Here is an 18,284-nt window from a genome sequence, read left to right as displayed (position 1 = left end):
TCTCCTTAATGATCACTTTGTTATCCTGTAACCTGTAAAAAAAACTTGGCAGAAAGAAAACATAAGTTTGTTCAAGAAGAATTGCGCATTTCCTTCATGATTCTTACGCAAAAATTTCATACCAAATAAAACAGATTTAAGAAAAATCAAAGTGGTGAAAGTGACTCAATTCATGGTATAAGTTTCAATCCATTCTTAAAAATAACCATGTAAAATAATACTCCCTGTCAGATAACTCATGAAATGTGCTCGGCAAAAGGATTGACATTAGAAGTATGGGCACCATTCTGCATATTAGTATGTCACGTAAAAGCATTTAACAGAAAGATGTGATGAGTTAATGCCAACTTGAAGCTATCGAAACAAGAATCCTCCAATGTTTGATAAATTGATTTTTGAAATTTGTTTCCAAGTATTCCAATTTTTTTTTTTTTTTTTTTTTTTTTTTTTTTTTTAAGCAACAAATTTTAAAAAGAAAACATTAAAAGTAATGAAAACATAATTTTTTTTATTTTTTTTTATGTTGATTTTATTTATTGCTTTAGATTTTTTTTTTTTTTAAACAACAAATTAAAAAAACATAAATTTTTTTAATTTGTTATTTAAGTTGAGATTTTTTAAGTTGTAAAATCAAATTTTTTTTATTAAAACCTAATAAAGAAAATATATTTTTTTTTTAATAAAAAATAAAAATAAGAAAATCACAAGAAAAATGTTTTGTGTTGTTTTGATTTTTTTTTTTTTTTAAACAATAAATTAAAAAACATAATTTTTTTAATTTATTATTTAAGTTGAGATTTTTTTTATTTAAATCAACAATATTTTTTATTAAAACCTAATAAGGAAAAATTCTAAAAATAAACTATGTTTTAGGATGGGAACTATTCAGTGAGGGAAGAGGCCACATCCACTGATCATTAGGTCCTAGTGAATCGATGGAGGACTCAAATGACACAGGGGATGTTTCCTGCTGTTGGCGAGATATCAACTCAACTGAACCTGGAGATAACGTCTTCACTTTCAACCTGTTTGATGTTGAATCCGACTCGCTGATGGATGAAGCAACAAGTGAAGTTGGACCTACAATTCAGAGACAAGGGTTTTCGATCATTGGCAGAGGCATGCCTCAACTTGGAAGCTAGTGCAAACAGGCTAGAAGCCAGGTTGCTATCCTCTGTGCTACTACCTAGGGGTAGAGGTATCTGGAGCGGTTGCCTTAGATGGAGCTCCCTTGCACCTTTAACAGTCACAACGGCTTCATCTGCTAGCATTACCTTCTTCAATATTCCAACTTCAACATCATGCGGCACAGAAAGGCGCATGTGATCTACATCCTGTATCCACATCTCTAAAGGGCCTACCAGCTGAAAGGGAGCTAAAAATGGTGTAATTTGCGGATGACGTTCAGCAACAGTGATCTCAAATCCCTCTGTTTCTTGTTGATCCTCATTTACAGAAATATCTTCCATAAACTGCCAAGAAGCCACGTCCTCAGAGAGTCTGAGAGGAAGAATGGAATTACCAATTTGAAGATCGAATTCGCAAAGTGTCGCGTGGCCAACCATGGGGTCAATCGAATTAATATTAGAAATCTTGACTTCCTCAGGTTTCCATCCCATCTTTTGCACAATGGAGTCTTTCAAATCAGAGATAACTTTGATGGTGGCCGGTTCTGCTGAAGCACCTGATCCACCGATAACCACGAAAAGAAACACCATGAATCGAAACAACCAGAACCAAATAACTAAATATATACAAAAACAAATCACACATGGATTAAAAATCAAAACAAATCAATCTTAAAAAAAATGATAACTAAAAATATACAAATACAAATCAAAAGAAATCGAATCATTAAATGAAAATATATAAATATAAAACAAATATAAATAAAAATAAATATAATATATTACAATAAATACAAAACAAATTTAAACTAAAAATGGAAAAGAAATCCAAACAAAACGTGAATATTGGCAGGTGAAGGGATATGGAGGTTTGATGGCGTTCCCCATGCAAAGCCTTTGTAATTGTGAATTCAACGATTTTGTGCTGTTGTTTCTGTGACGATTATAACAATAGATTTGTTTGCATAACTCTTCTTCCATCAAATTGAAAATGAAAGGCAAAGTAGAGATATAGATGCTTGCAAAATCTTTTGTATTGTATTTATGCTACTTTGATTTTCAATAATTCTGCTCTGTTCAGATGTGTTGTTTTGCATGTAGTTAATTGTTTTCCCTCTTATATTAACATATGCACAAAGAGCCCATTGCTTTTTCGTATCAAAGCCGGCAGGATCACTGTGTAATACTCCTATAACTTTTAAATCCTTTTCTGTCGAAGTTTCTGTAAATTCTCAATTCCTGCGCCAAAATCTCATTCCTGTCCTCGCCAACACCATATCCAAGGGAAGCGCCACCGATCTTAAAGACATGCTCTTTCGTTTCAAGTTCGACAACATTGTGTTTGGGGTTCATCTCCATCTCTGCCAGCCATTCCTTTCGGGACAGCATTCGATGATGCTATTGAAGCATCATATAGTAGATTTCTGTTGCCTGTATGTTTGAGAAAGATCATGGGATTTTTCGGTTTGGGGATCGATGTTGGCCGTGTGGAAGGATTCAAAGATCGAGCTTCTACAAAACCCTGGAGGACTTAAAATGATGCCCTCTTATGTTCTCTTCATGGGTGATAGCCTTTCGAGTGGAATAAGTGCAGAAACGCCCAACGACGAGAAGGAATTGCTTTCAGGAAATGCAATTTTGAATGTGAAAAGACTAATTGGCAGGATGGACACTGATCCTGTTGTTCACAAGAGCAAGAAATTGCCATTTATGGTTCAAACTTTGGATATTGGTGTGCGCCCCTTTATTGCAGCGTTGACAGATGAGGTGTGGCGGTCGACCACTCTGGAAGAAGTACTCGCGATTTTGCTAATAGAGTTACGAGCCATGGCCGAGGTTCAGCTAGGACATGTTGTGCGCATCGTTGTATTAACAATGCATGTTTCCTTTAGCCATTTTCAGCAAACTCGTGTTGAAAGGGCTTGTGCTATGGCTGGGGTTGCATGTTCTTCACTTGATGCCATGGACAGTGTCTAACACGGAGTATAAGTCACCCTGACACAACGCCTTTGAAACTTGCCCAAACCAATGAGATTTTAACATAGCTCCACATAACAATCCATCTCATCGTTCATGAAAAAAAAAAAACAAAAGAATGAAAGTCAATTTTTTTTTTTTTAATAATAATAATAATTAAGGAATTTAGACTTCTGTGATCCATAACATTGTTAAGATAGTCTTCGGCAAAATCACATAACCAATCTTTTGTCGACGCGTTTCGAACCAACCGGTGTGGTTCATCGTCAGGACAAGTTGAAGAACCAATCTGGCTTAGCTCGATTAAATATAGTGTGCAGAGACTCCAACGGCTAAAATTCTAACGGCTAATTTGACCTAATGAACTTGGTCAAATCACTAAAATAGTTAATTAATATTTTTCTAGAAATAGTTAAAATTGGTAAAAAGGAATTCATTTGTTAATTTAAAATAAATAGATATACTATTAAAATGTTAGTTTAAAGATAAATATATATATTATTAATATTGTTTCAAATATTAAGAGAATCTATATATGATACTCATATTTTAATTATAATGGTCATTATATAATATATATTAAATGATTTATTATTATTCAATTATTATTTAAATATACGTGAGTGGTAATAAATCACTACTAATTTTTATAATTTAGTTACATTAGGTAATTATGTAATAACTTAATGGTCATTTGGTAAGTTAGATTTCCATTATTTAGTTCTTTAAAATATATCATATTCATTATTTAAATATAATGGTCATTAAAATAAGTTATATAAAGTAATATATGTTTATCGAATACTTTATAACTACTAAATGATTTTTAATCCCAAACAAATTGTTAAACCATTATTCTTCCTAGAGTCTTGTTATCCTAGGTAAATGCCATTGTTAATTCATAATAGTATCAATAATATTGGTAAATCAAAATTTTTATCCTTTAAACTTAATGGTCAAATAATCAATGTTAGTTCAATAATAGAGGTAACTAAGACCTTAGGTAAATAAATTGTTACCTACAAGGTTGAAACTAACCTTATTGGTCTATCACCATTTTATCCTTTAAACCTAAGGTCAAGTTACCATTAATAATCGATATTTATTCAATATTTATTTATTCAAAAAATATATTAAAGTCAACTATGTCATAAGGTAAGTATTATTATTATTTATAAGGATTAAGAAAGGGGGTCTTTATAGACATTAATAAAGGGAAAATCAATGTATAATTAATAAATCTATGAAAAAATAATAATAAATGCCCAATGGTATCATAAACCGGTTAAGGATAATATACTAATAAGCCGAGACTGATTCCTAACTTATTAAAAACACTCCAAAAAATCAGACAAATCTACCAAAAGAAAATTAAAGGAAGGGGAAGATAGAAACCCTAAGACCAAACACAAACGGGGAAAGAGGAGGCTAGGAAGACAAGGTTGGGACCCAGCAACTGCTGATCTTCCAGCCATCATCCCTATTAAGATTGTTTGGCCTTTTCTTAATCTCCAGGGCCTCTCTAAATTTACGATGGTGAAACTGCGCAACTTTGGCAATGACTTGAGCCTCCTCTATACATACATGATGCATAGTCTTCCCCGCATGCTCAGCCAGGGCCGAGGACTTGGTCCTACCATGTCTTAAATCCGCTGAATGCTCGCTAATCCTCTGATTGATAGAGCGACCAGTCTCACCAATATAAGGGGTGCCACAGGAACATGGAATGACATAGACGCCCTTCAAGTCCTTGGGGTCAATCGGGTCTTTCACAGACCTGAGGGAGCCACGGATAGTATTGAGAGGTCTGAAAGTTGCGGGAACATTATACTTCCTCAGAATCCTCGCAATCCTGTCCGTGGTTCCTTGGATGTAAGGAAGATTCACACCCATGATATGATCACTAGGAACCCTTCGGATTGAAGGCTCCTTCTTGGCTCGCAATTATTAATATTAAATAATAATTATTTAATAATATAATTGAATAGTAATATATCATTATATAATGACCATTATAATTAAAATATTAATATTATACTAGAGATTTGAAATAATATTAATAATATATCTATTTATTTTAAATTAACAAATGAATTCCTTTTTACCAATTTTAACTATTTCTAGAAAAATATTAATTAACTATTTTAGTGATTTGACCAGGTTCATTAGGTCAAATTAGCCGTTAGAATTTTAGCCGTTGGAGTCTCTGCACACTATATTTAATCGAGCTAAGCCAGATTGGTTCTTCAACTTGTCCTGACGATGAACCACACTGGTTGGTTCGAAACGCGTCGACAAAAGATTGGTTATGTGATTTTGCCGAAGACTATCTTAACAATAATAATAATAATATATATATATGAGATATATATATTATTATTACATGGAAATTTTTTTATTTTTTATTTTTATTTTTTATTTTTTATTATTTAGAAAACTAAAATTTAAAAAGATTAAGTTTTATCTTAAAAAATTAAGATGATTTTCACTCATTCACAAAATTCTTTATTGTCGCATTGCAGATTAGTTCTCGAGCAAGAGTATTTTTATTTGAACAAAATCAATAGATTTTCTGATCTTCCTGATCGCACGAAGCGCAAGAAGAGAGCATACTAATCGATTGATTTGTTTTTATTTATGCAGGGGGTTTTTTTAAAAAGACTGAACTAGCTAAACACTAAAACATCAGAAAACTCAAACTTGAACTTCCTTATGAAGATCCTACGGTCACCAGGTCTCACAAGTTAGTTTTTCTAAAGAAAAATGCTAGTACTGAATTAAATTCCTAATGCCTGATCCCTTAGCACCATCCCCGGCAACAACACCAAAATGTTGGGCAATTTATTTGCTTAAATTGCTTTCATTAAATTATCGACCAGGGAAACTCGTAAGCTTGTGATGGTGCCAGCAATATATATGCAGGAGTAGGCAACTAACTCTATGTCTAGCTAAATTATTTACGATTCAATATAATATGCAAGGGAAGAGGCTCCTAATTAAGGAGGTCCTGGTTGTCCTTCCCTATAGTATCATAGAGGAATCATTGATTACATAAAACCAAAAACTTGAAATGAAGACAAGAGAATGAACTTTAATTGTTGTTTAGATTCAAAGAGAGAGAAAGACTAACTTAGTCTCTTGATTGTCCCCTCATATACTAATCCAAACTAAACTAAGATTCATTCAGGAAATGAAATGACTTGAAACATAAAATCAAAAGAATGAATTTCAATTATCATACAAATCAAATAGAGGAAGAACCTAACTTAGACCCTTGGTTGTCCTCTCATATGCTGATAATATTCTAATTTAAAACTCATTCATCAATCACAAACAAATCCTCAAACATCTAAGCAATTAAATGAAATAAGATCTAATATGAAATAAAATGTTTCTTTCATCCTTTTAGAGTGAGCTCAATTCTCTTAAGAACAAAGTGACAAATTATTCCATTTACTACACTAAGACAACTTATATCTAAAACTACATAATGGAAATATATGAAAAATGAAGCTTTATTCTATTCCATCATAAGTTGGATACATGCTCCAAGAGTCCTCCCTTTGGAATGGAGGAGGTACTCCTATTTATACAATGGGATGAGATAACAAACTCATAATGATGATCCACTAATCTCTCTTTAGTTCCATACATTTCTCAACCATCTAGACACATAACCCTATCCTCCATGATCTCCTCCATGAGGTCCATGATCTTCTCCATGAGATCATGATCTTTTCCATGAGGCTTATCTTATCAAATTCGAATTTGATCATTCAAGGCCACATAAAGATGCCCTGGAAGCTTCCTTTGTACCTACACATGTCAACAAACTCATTCTAATTGTTAGGTATAAGTATAAGCATATTATTTTCTAAAGTTTAACCGTAAATCCACTTTAAAATGTTAAGAATTAATAAACTTTGGAAAAGCATAGCCATAACCCAATAATGAGGTAAATGTAATGATGTGGAGGTGGAATGGAGGTGACATGAAGGTAAAATGTGAAGATATTGGTGAATAATGAAGTGAAAATAAGGACAATTTTGAAGACCAACACACATCGCACATTAACCATGTCAACAGTTCCAAAGAAAAATGGGAAGTGGAGGATATGTGTGGACTAGAGAGAGCTAAACAAACCAAAAAAAAGGACCATTTCCCTCTCCCTTTCATTGACCAAGTATTAGATGGTCTGACAGGAAAGAAGTTCTTCTCTTTCTTCGATGTGTTTAGTGGTTACAATCAGATCCAGATTAGCAAAGAGGACCAAGATAAAACCAATTTCACCTGTCCTTGTCACACGGAATCAGTCAATAGTGCGGACACAACCGACCTTCCTAGAAGTCTAAGACATTCTAATGACAAACAAAACAAACTAGAGCTATCCTTCTCTAAACATGCATTATGATATGAGAAATCAAGTGTTTTGTTCTTACCTTTGTCCAAACGCTGTTGTAGAAGTCCAAGCTTTGTTGATCTGGATGAGTTCCTCCCTTTCTCCAAAACCTGCAATCACCAACAGTCAAACCATTAAATAGCACCTGATTATAACATAAAACAAAGCATATTCAACATATAGACCAAGGAGTACATGAAATAACTCATAAACAACAAGTTATTGAGAAGAATGGACTAATTTGCATTAAAGGTAATCAAAAGGAACCATTACAACCTGAGCCTTGGTGTTGTGCAAGCTCCTTCCAGGGTCCACAAGAGTTCTCCTTTACTTTGACAAAGCTCACCCACTTCCAAATAGAACAAGTAAAGATGGCAATCTCTCCTCACAAGCTTCTAAATGGGAGTCCTAATTCCTGCAGCATTTACCCTTAGAAATGTATAGCTTTCAACCTCCCCTCCTTCTGGCCCAATGCCTGTATTTATAGTGCTCAAGAGGAAGTTAATCAGGTCCACCATCAATGGGATAATCCCCTCTTTGGATGGGATAGCTCCCTTATTGATGGGATAAGTTCCTCTTTGGTAGGAGTGCATGAACCATCTGGAGGCGCTCAATACACGTCGAACAACCTTCTAGAATGCTCTAGAAATGACCACAAGTGACTTTTTAAAGATGAAACTTGCGCATTTTAACCTTTACAGGGGGACGCACCTGCCCCTTTACATACAGAGCGTCCAAAGACACAGCTTTTGTGAACATTGGGTGCGTCCCCGCAGGTAAGGTTGAGAGAACCTGCGTCCCCAGAGATAAATACATTTAGAAAGACTTTCTCTCTTTTTTGGAGTTTGACATGGAGAGCAGAGGGATAAGACTTGCCTAAGAGGGTAGCATGACTGTTGATAGAGCCATACTAACTGTAAATAGTCATGGTGACATTTTTTAGTGTAACAGATTGCCCCCTAAAGTGCGAAGCCTGTAATAGATTAGGGTTTTGTATTATCTAGGAAGGGTGAAGCGCTTTATCATTTCAAGGATTATCTCGTGGAGAGCCTGGTCAGAACCTGCAATTTTCAACACAAAATACATGTATAAGATTATATCATCACTGAGGTAGGCATTCCCATACTCAGATTTAAAACTTTAACTAACAGACTAACTACTCTGATACAGGAATGATCTTGCAGTACATCATAATCATAGACTTTTGTAGACACAGTATGGGCGCAGCCATCTGTTTATGATTAGTCTACTTAGATAATGAATACAAAACTCCTCGCAGCTTGGATGGTGGAAACTAGATCCAGGGTCTTCATTTCTACTTCCCGAATTGGTACGATTCTAGCCATGCGAATAAATGAGTTGATGTCGAACATGGTAGAAACCACTTGATTACCAGTCGATGATGTAAACTGTTAACAAGCGTGAGAGAGACCACCAGTAATGTCAATGGTTCTCAAAGTAACCAGTACAATCCATGAGATGTGAATGAATGAGTTGATGTCGAACATTTCACGGAATCCTTCGATCGAAAGTCAATGATGTAAACTGACGTCAAAGGCGAGAAACCTGCCATTGATGCATGCAGACTTCAAGGCACTGACGATTTCTAAGTCATCTCTCTAGATAATGTGTTGATGTCGATAGAAAGCGACCCGTTGCAGGCAAGCCCACAACACGAAATCATTGTTCAAGTTGAAGAAATGTTGCTGTAAGGATCGACTCAGGGATGGTCAAATGGATGACAAGTATTTTGCAGATGAAAGTTTTGCTTGCAGACCTCTTGAACACATAACGACACAACAGATGGCTTGGTGACGAATGACTCAAAGTTAATCCCCAGAACCCGGCTGAAGACTTTCAATGTGGTTTGATCAATTGTGAGGTAAAAGATTTCCCAACCCAGGTGAATGAAAAGTGTCGTGTTCAAGAGTGGTAATAAAGTTTCTTCTGAGACAAAAGATAACAAATAAGTTCATTCTTCTCTCTTTTCCCCCACCATTTCTGGCAAGTACCTCTTTATTTTTAACAAGCTTGAGGAGGATAACATATGCTTGATTATAAGCTCATCCTTCGGATGAGTCCAACCTAGTTTTGATTCGAACCCTAGGAAGGAGTGGTTCGCTCCTGTTTGTAATTGAACAGGTCCTTTACTGTGAAATTTTAACGAGCCCAGTATAGGAGAAACTTGGCGTTTTTCAATTTTAGAGAGTCTGAAAAACTTAAGAAGACTCCAAGTTGAACTTTTTCGTAGATTTGTGTCCCTCAAGCCCGAAAAAGTATAAAATAATACCTGGGGGAACCGCTTGATCTTGCGACCAAGGAGTACTTTCATGATTAGTGTCTCTGACCTGAAAAGTAAAAAGAGATCAAGGACACGTCGTTTTACTTCCGTATCGAGTTTGAAACGACAAAAACCCGGCAATCTTTTCTTGTTTTTACGGTCAGAAAAGAGCTATAAGGGGACCGTCTTTTAATTCCGTTTTAACGAGTGTAAAAGAAACGCTCGGCAATCTTTTCATGTTTTAGGAGTCAGAAAAGAGCTTAAAAGATGACTCTGATATTTCACTTTTTCGTAAGTTTTAACGAGTTCGAAAAAGGGATAAAAATGTACTCATGGTTTTCACTTTTTCGTAAGTTTTAATGAGTTCGAAAAAATGATAAAAACGTACTCATATGGCCGACTTTCAATTTAATTTACGAGCAGGAAAAGACGGAAAGAACTCGGCATTTTCATTTGTTTTACGAGAATGAAAGATAGCAAAATAATCTCGATATTTTCATGAGTTTAACGAGTCTTGAAAATAACTGAAATTGACTCGAAATAGGTTTCATTTTTACAAAAGCTTGAAACAAATAAAAACTATGCTTCATGCCCCCTAAGCATAATTGCTAGAGTGCATACCCCCCTAGCTTCATTTCATTCAACCAGTTGGATGAAATGAAGGCTTAAGTTACGAGATCATTTGAAAGACTCAACCTAAAACTTGTAAGAAAATTATACAAAACACTAAAATAACTAACCTAAATATACAACTTAACAAATGAGATCTAGTCAAACTCTCGACTCAATTAGGGGAGGATTTGTTTCATTTTTTAACGAGCTTGACACAGGAAAAGAACTATGCTCGGATTCGGTTTCATGTTTATGCAAGCTTGAAACGAAAAACTATGCTTGTTATAAGTTCACATGCCCCCAGCATAATGACGCAAAACGAGGTACGTGCCCCCCAAGCTTCATTGCATTCAATGAGGTGGATGGAATGAAGCTTTACTTTCAAGATCTTGGAAAGACTTGTGGGAGTTGTTTCATTTTTTAGTGAGGTTGACACAGGAAAAGAACTATCCTCAAAACCCTTGTTTCATTTTTAAACGAGCTTGACACAAGATAAGGAACTATGCTCATAACTACTCTCTACAATCTACCTAACCATAACCTCTACTCTAAAAACCTTGATTCATTTTTTAACGAGCTTGACACAAGACAAGGAACTATGCTCTTAAAATCCTTGATTCATTTTTTAACGAGCTTGACACAAGACAAGGAACTTTGCTCGTGACTACTCTCTAAAATCTACCTATCTAACCTATCCTTGTTTCATTTTTTAACGAGCTTGACACAAGATAAGGAACTATGCTCAAAACTTCCAGTTTCATTTTTTAATGAGGTTGAGACTAGAAGAAACTATCCTCACAACTCCTGATCATGGCTTCCAACTGGAAGAAAGACATGTCAATGGACACACCTTGATCATGGCTTCCAAAAAGTCTTCATCAGAAGGAAGAATAGTTCTCTGGAAGGAACACATGTCAAGGGACTCAAAAGGGATAAGAACATCGTGTTCAAGTAATCCCATAGAGTTCTCCATGTCAATTACCGGATCTAAATCAACAGTGAGAGGCTCACTTACATCGGTAACTGAAAACATGGGACCGGTTGCCACATAATTAACCCGTGGCAGGGTAGATACCACTTTAGAATCAGGAACATTTAGGGGTGTCATATTATTGGTAGTTGAAACAAGACTAGGGAACGAAAGCTGGTCTACAGTCACAATACTTCCATTGTGAGGGAAAGACATCACGCGAAAGAGTGTCGATACGACAGCTTTCATTGCATAAACATAGTCCCATCCAAGGAGTAAATTGAAATCCAAGGGACCTCGAACTACCATAAGATCAATACAGACAGTTTTACCTTCCAAGGTAATAGAAAACTTAGGAAGGATCCCTAAAGGTTCACTAATGGTTCTGTTAAAAGCTTTCAGATTCTGCGTAATAGGCGCAAGCTGAGGGGAACCCAAAGCTGTCCAAACAGTTGAGGATAAAATACTAACAGAAGCACCTTCATCTACCTGAGTGCGATATATGTCCCTACCACCAGCCTTGACAATGACTTGGAAAGGGATGGAGGAAGGAAGACGAGGTTCTGTCAGTCTATTCCAATCAAAGGAAAAGACCTCAGTGCTTGGAGGGGGTTCTGTAGAAACAGGTGAAATGCCCCCCGGCATAGAAGAATCTGATGTAACAAGAAGAACCTGAGCGGTGTGAAGTTCACTTTCTAAAGGGAAAGTGGGATCGACCGAATGTGAAATTGAATCGACCACTTGATCAACTAATTGATCATCAACCTGAGTGACATGAGTTTCACTCTCCAATGGGAGAGTGTGATCGACTGTACTTGAATTTAGATCAATCACTCCGTCAGTTGACGGCAGGTTGGGAGAAAGTTTACGGTAACCAGTTGGAAATTCTTGCTGTGGAACAGTAAGTTTTTCCAACAATGTTGAGGCTTCATCCATGTGAGGGAAAATGTGAGTTTGATGACTCCCTTTGCATAACTTACAAGGAAACCTAACTTTACCCTTTTTCCTGGAAACTTGACTATCACTGGTTGATGGATCAATGGAAAGTTGATGAGATTTTTCTGACCATACTTCCAAGACCTTTGGAATACCAGGACAATTGACAAGGAAGTGGTCTCCCTTACAAAGCTTGCAAGGGTATTTGGGTTTACGGTGCATGTCGGAATTTTCCTCAACACAACTAACACTTACAGCCATGGTTGGTTGATTGACTTCTTTCTTATCTTGCTTCTTCTTCTTCTTCCCTTTATTCTTCTTCTTAGCCTCCTGGTTACTAGCATCAAGGCTTTTACCAGGCGAAGAGGAAGAAATGGAGGAAGAAAAATTAGGCGAAGAAGGTAAAGGGTCAACAGAAGGTTGGTGATGTTGAGATGGTGAACTCTGTTGAGGTGAAGCATCCGGTTGAGATGGAACAATTGGAGTATTTTGGGCCAACGAAGTTGAAAATAACCATATCGGTAATCCTATTGTAAATCCAGGTAATGACAAAGTACCCATATAAGGAGGACCAACATTTCCAAAGTAAGGAAAAGTACTAGGATTCTCGTTAGGAGGGGTTCCTAGGTTGGTAAATTCCGAAACATTTGCCATTATATTCAACTTCAGTGAATTTTATTAACAATTTAAAACTAAAATTAACAATTCACGATTCACACCTAACAATTAAAATTCACAATTCACACCTATGGTCTCTAAGAGTAAAAACAAACAATTTAACACGCGCTATCAAATCTAGGAGTCAAACCACACACAAACAGTAGCCTTCCGGACCGAAAACACTAGTTGGTGATGAAGCCCAACATCGCCGAATTCAGTACAGAAGTGGTGGGTGGAACAGTTACCCCGACAACCTGCTTAATGAATAGACTGGACCAAGTTCCTCCACGTTAACCGTCTCGAGTGAAGTGAACCCCCCAGAAAATCCAAGTGAGTCTAGCCGACGTCTGCTCCAGGTACAGTGGGATCTTCCCTCCACCGTCACCTTGGGTAGAACCCTAAAGATAATGGTCACTAAGGTTACCAACAGCAAAAAATGCACCTGGGGGAACAGTCTACACTCCGACAGCACGCAAGGGCAGAGTATCAAGCTCAATCCCCTTGCCGGCTCCTTGACAATAATCCAAGGTTTACCGACAAGTGACCCCTGGCTCCTCGACAATGGTTAATCCGAGGTTTACCATTTGTAATACGTGCGTGTCTGGCGTCGTTCCCAACGAGGGAGGATTGATCCCCTCACTGGTTTGGACACGAGCTCGTGCTTCTCCTTTAAGAGGAGCTTTCCCAGAGTACAAATGAAACAGTTGGATTTATCCTACCACAAGATGAGCTACTTGTTTGGTTTTGCTGTCTTGGAGAGTTAATTACTCTCCTACTCCAAGACACTAGCCTGATCTATATTGGTGTTTCAGAGCCCTAGAAATGTAAAAAATTACTAGATGAATTTTAATTAAACGTTGTGTTATTAAGGCTGTTATTACTCAAAGGGGTAAATGGATATGAAACCAATGGTGTTATGACCCGACTCAACTGAATGCAATCGAATATGATAATGTAATCTTTTCAATTCGATGAATCCTAACTAAAGTAAGGAGAGAGTTTCCATTCACTTCCGACAATGCAAAAAATTGATCACTAAGAGAAAATATAACAAATTCTCTAATGCACTAATTTTATCAAGAAAAACTAATGCAAATCAATTCCAACCCATTTTTTTTATTTTTATTTTTGTTTAAATTCAAATCAAAGAAAGCTGATCTAAATCTACGATTGATTTTTCAGAATGTAAACTATGCAATTGTAATCTAAGCACAATTCACTTGAAAAGTATGCAAATGTAATCTATGCACATTTTTCAATAATATTCTGAAAATGAGAATTCTAATTATGCAAATGTGATCTATGCAAGGGAATTCTCAAACACAAGACGATTCTAATGTGATCTAAGAACCAATCAAGTGCAAGTCGAGAAAATTGGGTGAGAGTTCCAAAGATCAAAACATAAAAACACTCAAAGGTGATTAACACTCATACACAAAAGCAAAAAGATGCAAAATTGTGAAAAGACTGAGACAAACCTCCAAGTAATGACCAAAGGAAATCAAATCAAGAATTTCTCAAAAAAGAGACTCAAAACACCCAATTGATGAAAGCTTAAAGCAGGAATGCCAATGAAACAAGCTTAGGTGAAGATCTTTGACAGGAGACTAATGGATCTGGGCAGTAAAAACTAAGAAAAAGCAAAATCTAAGAGAAAAAATGCAAAAAATGGAATTTTCTCAAATTTTAGCAGGGGACGCAGGCGACCCGTTAGCACAGGTGTGGGCCCGCTCTGTGCACACAGCGACAGTGCGCCCAGGGACGCACTGTGCAACACTCAGAGGTTGCGTCCTACTGAAAAATTCAAGAAAAACCAAAAAGAATCTAATCCTAAGCTAACCCACCCGCAGACAAAATCACAGAGCCAAAACCAGAAAAATAAACCAATTTTCTCAGAGCAAAGTTCACACAAAGGAAAAGACTTTTCACATTAATGGAATCCCCAGTATGGTCGCCAATTTGTCACATGGAATCAGTCAATAGTGCGGACACAACCAACCTTCCTAGAAGTCTAAGACATTCTAATGACAAACAAAACAAACTAGAGCTATCCTTCTCTAAACATGCATTATGATATGAGAAATCAAGTGTTTTGTTCTTACCTTTGTCCAAACGCTGTTGTAGAAGTCCAAGCTTTGTTGATCTGGATGAGTTCCTCCCTTTCTCCAAAACCTGCAATCACCAACAGTCAAAACATTAAATAGCACCTGATTATAACATAAAACAAAGCATATTCAACATATAGACCAAGGAGTACATGAAATAACTCATAAACAACAAGTTATTGAGAAGAATGGACTAATTTGCATTAAAGGTAATCAAAAGGAACCATTACAACTTGAGCCTTGGTGTTGTGCAAGCTCCTTCCAGGGTCCACAAGAGTTCTCCTTTACTTTGACAAAGCTCACCCACTTCCAAATAGAACAAGTAAAGATAGCAATCTCTCCTCACAAGCTTCTAAATGGGAGTCCTAATTCCCGCAGCATTTACCCTTAGAAATGTATAGCTTTCAACCTCCCCTCCTTCTGGCCCAATGCCTGTATTTATAGTGCTCAAGAGGAAGTTAATCAGGTCCACCATCAATGGGATAATCCCCTCTTTGGATGGGATAGCTCCCTTATTGATGGGATAAGTTCCTCTTTGGTAGGAGTGCATGAACCATCTGGAGGCGCTCAATACACGTCGAACAACCTTCTAGAATGCTCTAGAAATGACCACAAGTGACTTTTTAAAGATGAAACTTGCGCATTTTAACCTTTACAGGGGGACGCACCTGCCCCTTTACATACAGAGCATCCAAAGACGCAGCTTTTGTGAACATTGGGTGCGTCCCCGCAGGTAAGGTTGAGAGAACCTGCGTCCCCAGAGATAAATACATTTAGAAAGACTTTCTCTCTTTTTTGGAGTTTGACATGGAGAGTAGAGCGATAAGACTTGCCTAAGAGGGTAACATGACTGTTGATAGAGCCATACTAACTGTAAATAGTCATGGTGTAAATAGGCGGAAAGAGTCGATTGTGTGGACACAACCAACCTCCCTAGGAGCCTAAGACTCTCTAGTGGCAAACAAGACAAACTAGAACCATCCTTCTCTAAACATGCATTATAATATGAGAAATCAAGTGTTTTGTTCTTACCTTTGTCCAAACGCTGTTGTAGAAGTCCAAGCTTTGTTGATCTGGATGGCTCCTCCTTTTCTCCAAAACCTGCAATCACCAACAGTCAAACAATTAAATAGCACCTGATTATAACTTAAAACAAAGCATATTCAACATATAGACCAAGGAGTACATGAAATAACTCATAAACAACAAGTTATTGAGAAGAATGGACCAATTTGCATTAAAGGTAATCAAAAGGAACCATTACAACCTGAGCCTTGGTGTTGTGCAAGCTCCTTCCAGGGTCCACAAGAGTCTTCCTTTACTTTGACAAAGCTCACCCACTTCCAAATAGAACAAGCAAAGATGGCAATCTCTCCTCACAAGCTTCTAAATGGGAGTCCTAATTCCTGCAGCATTTACCCTTAGAAATGTATAGCTTTCAACCTCCCCTCCTTCTGGCCCAATGCCTGTATTTATAGTGTTCAAGAGGAAGTTAATCAGGTCCACCATCAATGGGATAATCCCCTCTTTGGATGGGATAGCTCCCCTATTGATGGGATAAGTTCCTCTTTGGTAGGAGTGCATGAACCATCTGGAGGCGCTCAATACACGTCGAACAACCTTCTAGAATGCTCTAGAAATAACCACAAGCGACTTTTTAAAGATGAAACTTGCGCATTTTAACCTTTTCAGGGGGACGCACCTGCACCTTTACATACAGAGCATCCAAAGACGCAGCTTTTGTGAACCTTGGGTGCGTCCCCGCAGGTAAGGTTGAGAGAACCTACGTCCCCAGAGATAAATACATTTAGAAAGACTTTCTCTCTTTTTTGGAGTTTGACATGGAGAGCAGAGGGATAAGACTTGCCTAAGAGGGTAGCATGACTGTTGATAGAGCCATACTAACTGTAAATAGTCATGGTGACATTTTTTAGTGTAACAGTCCTTAGGGTACCTTTGCCTTTATAGTCCTTCCTTTTAGATTATGCAATTCCCCTACCACTTTTCAGAGGGCAGTCCTAAGCATCTTTGCAGAGCTAGTCCATGACTCTGTGGAAATTTATATGGATGATCTCACCCCCTATGGGTGTGATTTTCTAGAGGCTCTCTCTAACCTAGGAAAAGTATTAAACAAATGCATTGAAATGAACTTATCACTTATTGCTGAGAAGTGTGAGTTTTTTATGACTGTAGGTGTTAGAGCCTAGATTTGACTTAGGCTGAAAAGACAAGGTGCTAGGTCCACATCAAACCACACTCAGCCTCGTAGCTAGCCCTACGACAGGAGAGGGCTCTCTCCGGGTCAATCTCGGCAAAAGGTAATCGATGAGGCTTGAGATGACTAAATTTGCAACTGATCTTAGGCTAGGTATTAAGTGTAGGGATTTGATTTGGTTTTTTGTGAGTTTTGTTGAAAATATGGGAAAGGCAAATTTGGGCTCGGGGATGAGGCACAGTTTCTACAGAGGTCTGATTGGGGCAAGGAAGGTGATCATTTTGATGCTTTAAAGTGAGTGAGATGGATAGATCAGACTGGTGAGGAGCTAAGGAGAGAAAAAGAGTCTCAAGAATTCCCCTTAAACAGATGAAAACATGAAAATTTAAACAAATTCAAAGGCAGAGCATAGCAGTTATGGATTCTACCTTAATTACTCATTTGCTCAAATTCAGAAGAAGATGCATGAAAATGATACACATAACACTAGATAAACTTACAATTACTCAGAGAAACACACCATCAAAACATAAAGCCACATGGATCCAAAACAGTGCTGCAAAACCCTGGTCTTTCCTTAGCCAAAAATGCAGAAGTGAATGTACAATAGAGTGCCAAACTTTTCCAAAGAGTCCAACCCTGAAAATAACTTAGAAATTATATAATATAGGCAAGCCAAACCTATTCCCTTGCCTCTAGGGGTCTAGCTCATCATTATAGAAGTTTTTTGAACCAATTCTAAACAAGGAACTGAAAACTAGGTAGTTAAACAACTTACCCCTATATGCTAGGAAATTGATTCATTCACTCACATTTCACCTTTTGGTGAATGAATCTTCTAGAACAATTAAAAATGTGACAATATTACATCAATTTCACCCAATTACATCAAGATAAGTCAAAAACTACATCACAAAGCAAAACTAGTCAAACTGGCCGAATTTTTGAGCTGGAAGATGGAAAATTGGTCAAAAAACCTTTGTGCGCCATGCCACTTTGATG

At 37.1% G+C, this 18,284-nt stretch overlaps 2 pseudogenes; one reads left to right on the top strand and one right to left on the bottom strand.

Annotated features, from left to right (window-relative positions):
* Positions 1-862: 862 nt before the first annotated feature.
* On the bottom strand, positions 863-1,731 carry LOC149177986 (protein TUNICAMYCIN INDUCED 1 pseudogene; annotated as a pseudogene).
* An 872-nt stretch (positions 1,732-2,603) lies between these two features.
* Positions 2,604-3,104, top strand: LOC149177985 (heat shock 70 kDa protein 8 pseudogene; annotated as a pseudogene).
* Positions 3,105-18,284: the final 15,180 nt, after the last annotated feature.

This window comes from Pinus tabuliformis, chromosome 4_1 (genome assembly GCF_031772625.1).
Source record: "Pinus tabuliformis cultivar Carrire ecotype Pingquan chromosome 4_1, CPIR1, whole genome shotgun sequence".
Taxonomy (NCBI): Eukaryota; Viridiplantae; Streptophyta; class Pinopsida; order Pinales; family Pinaceae; genus Pinus; species Pinus tabuliformis.
Note: the sequence above shows the minus strand (reverse complement) of the source record. Positions and strands in the feature narration are given on the sequence as shown.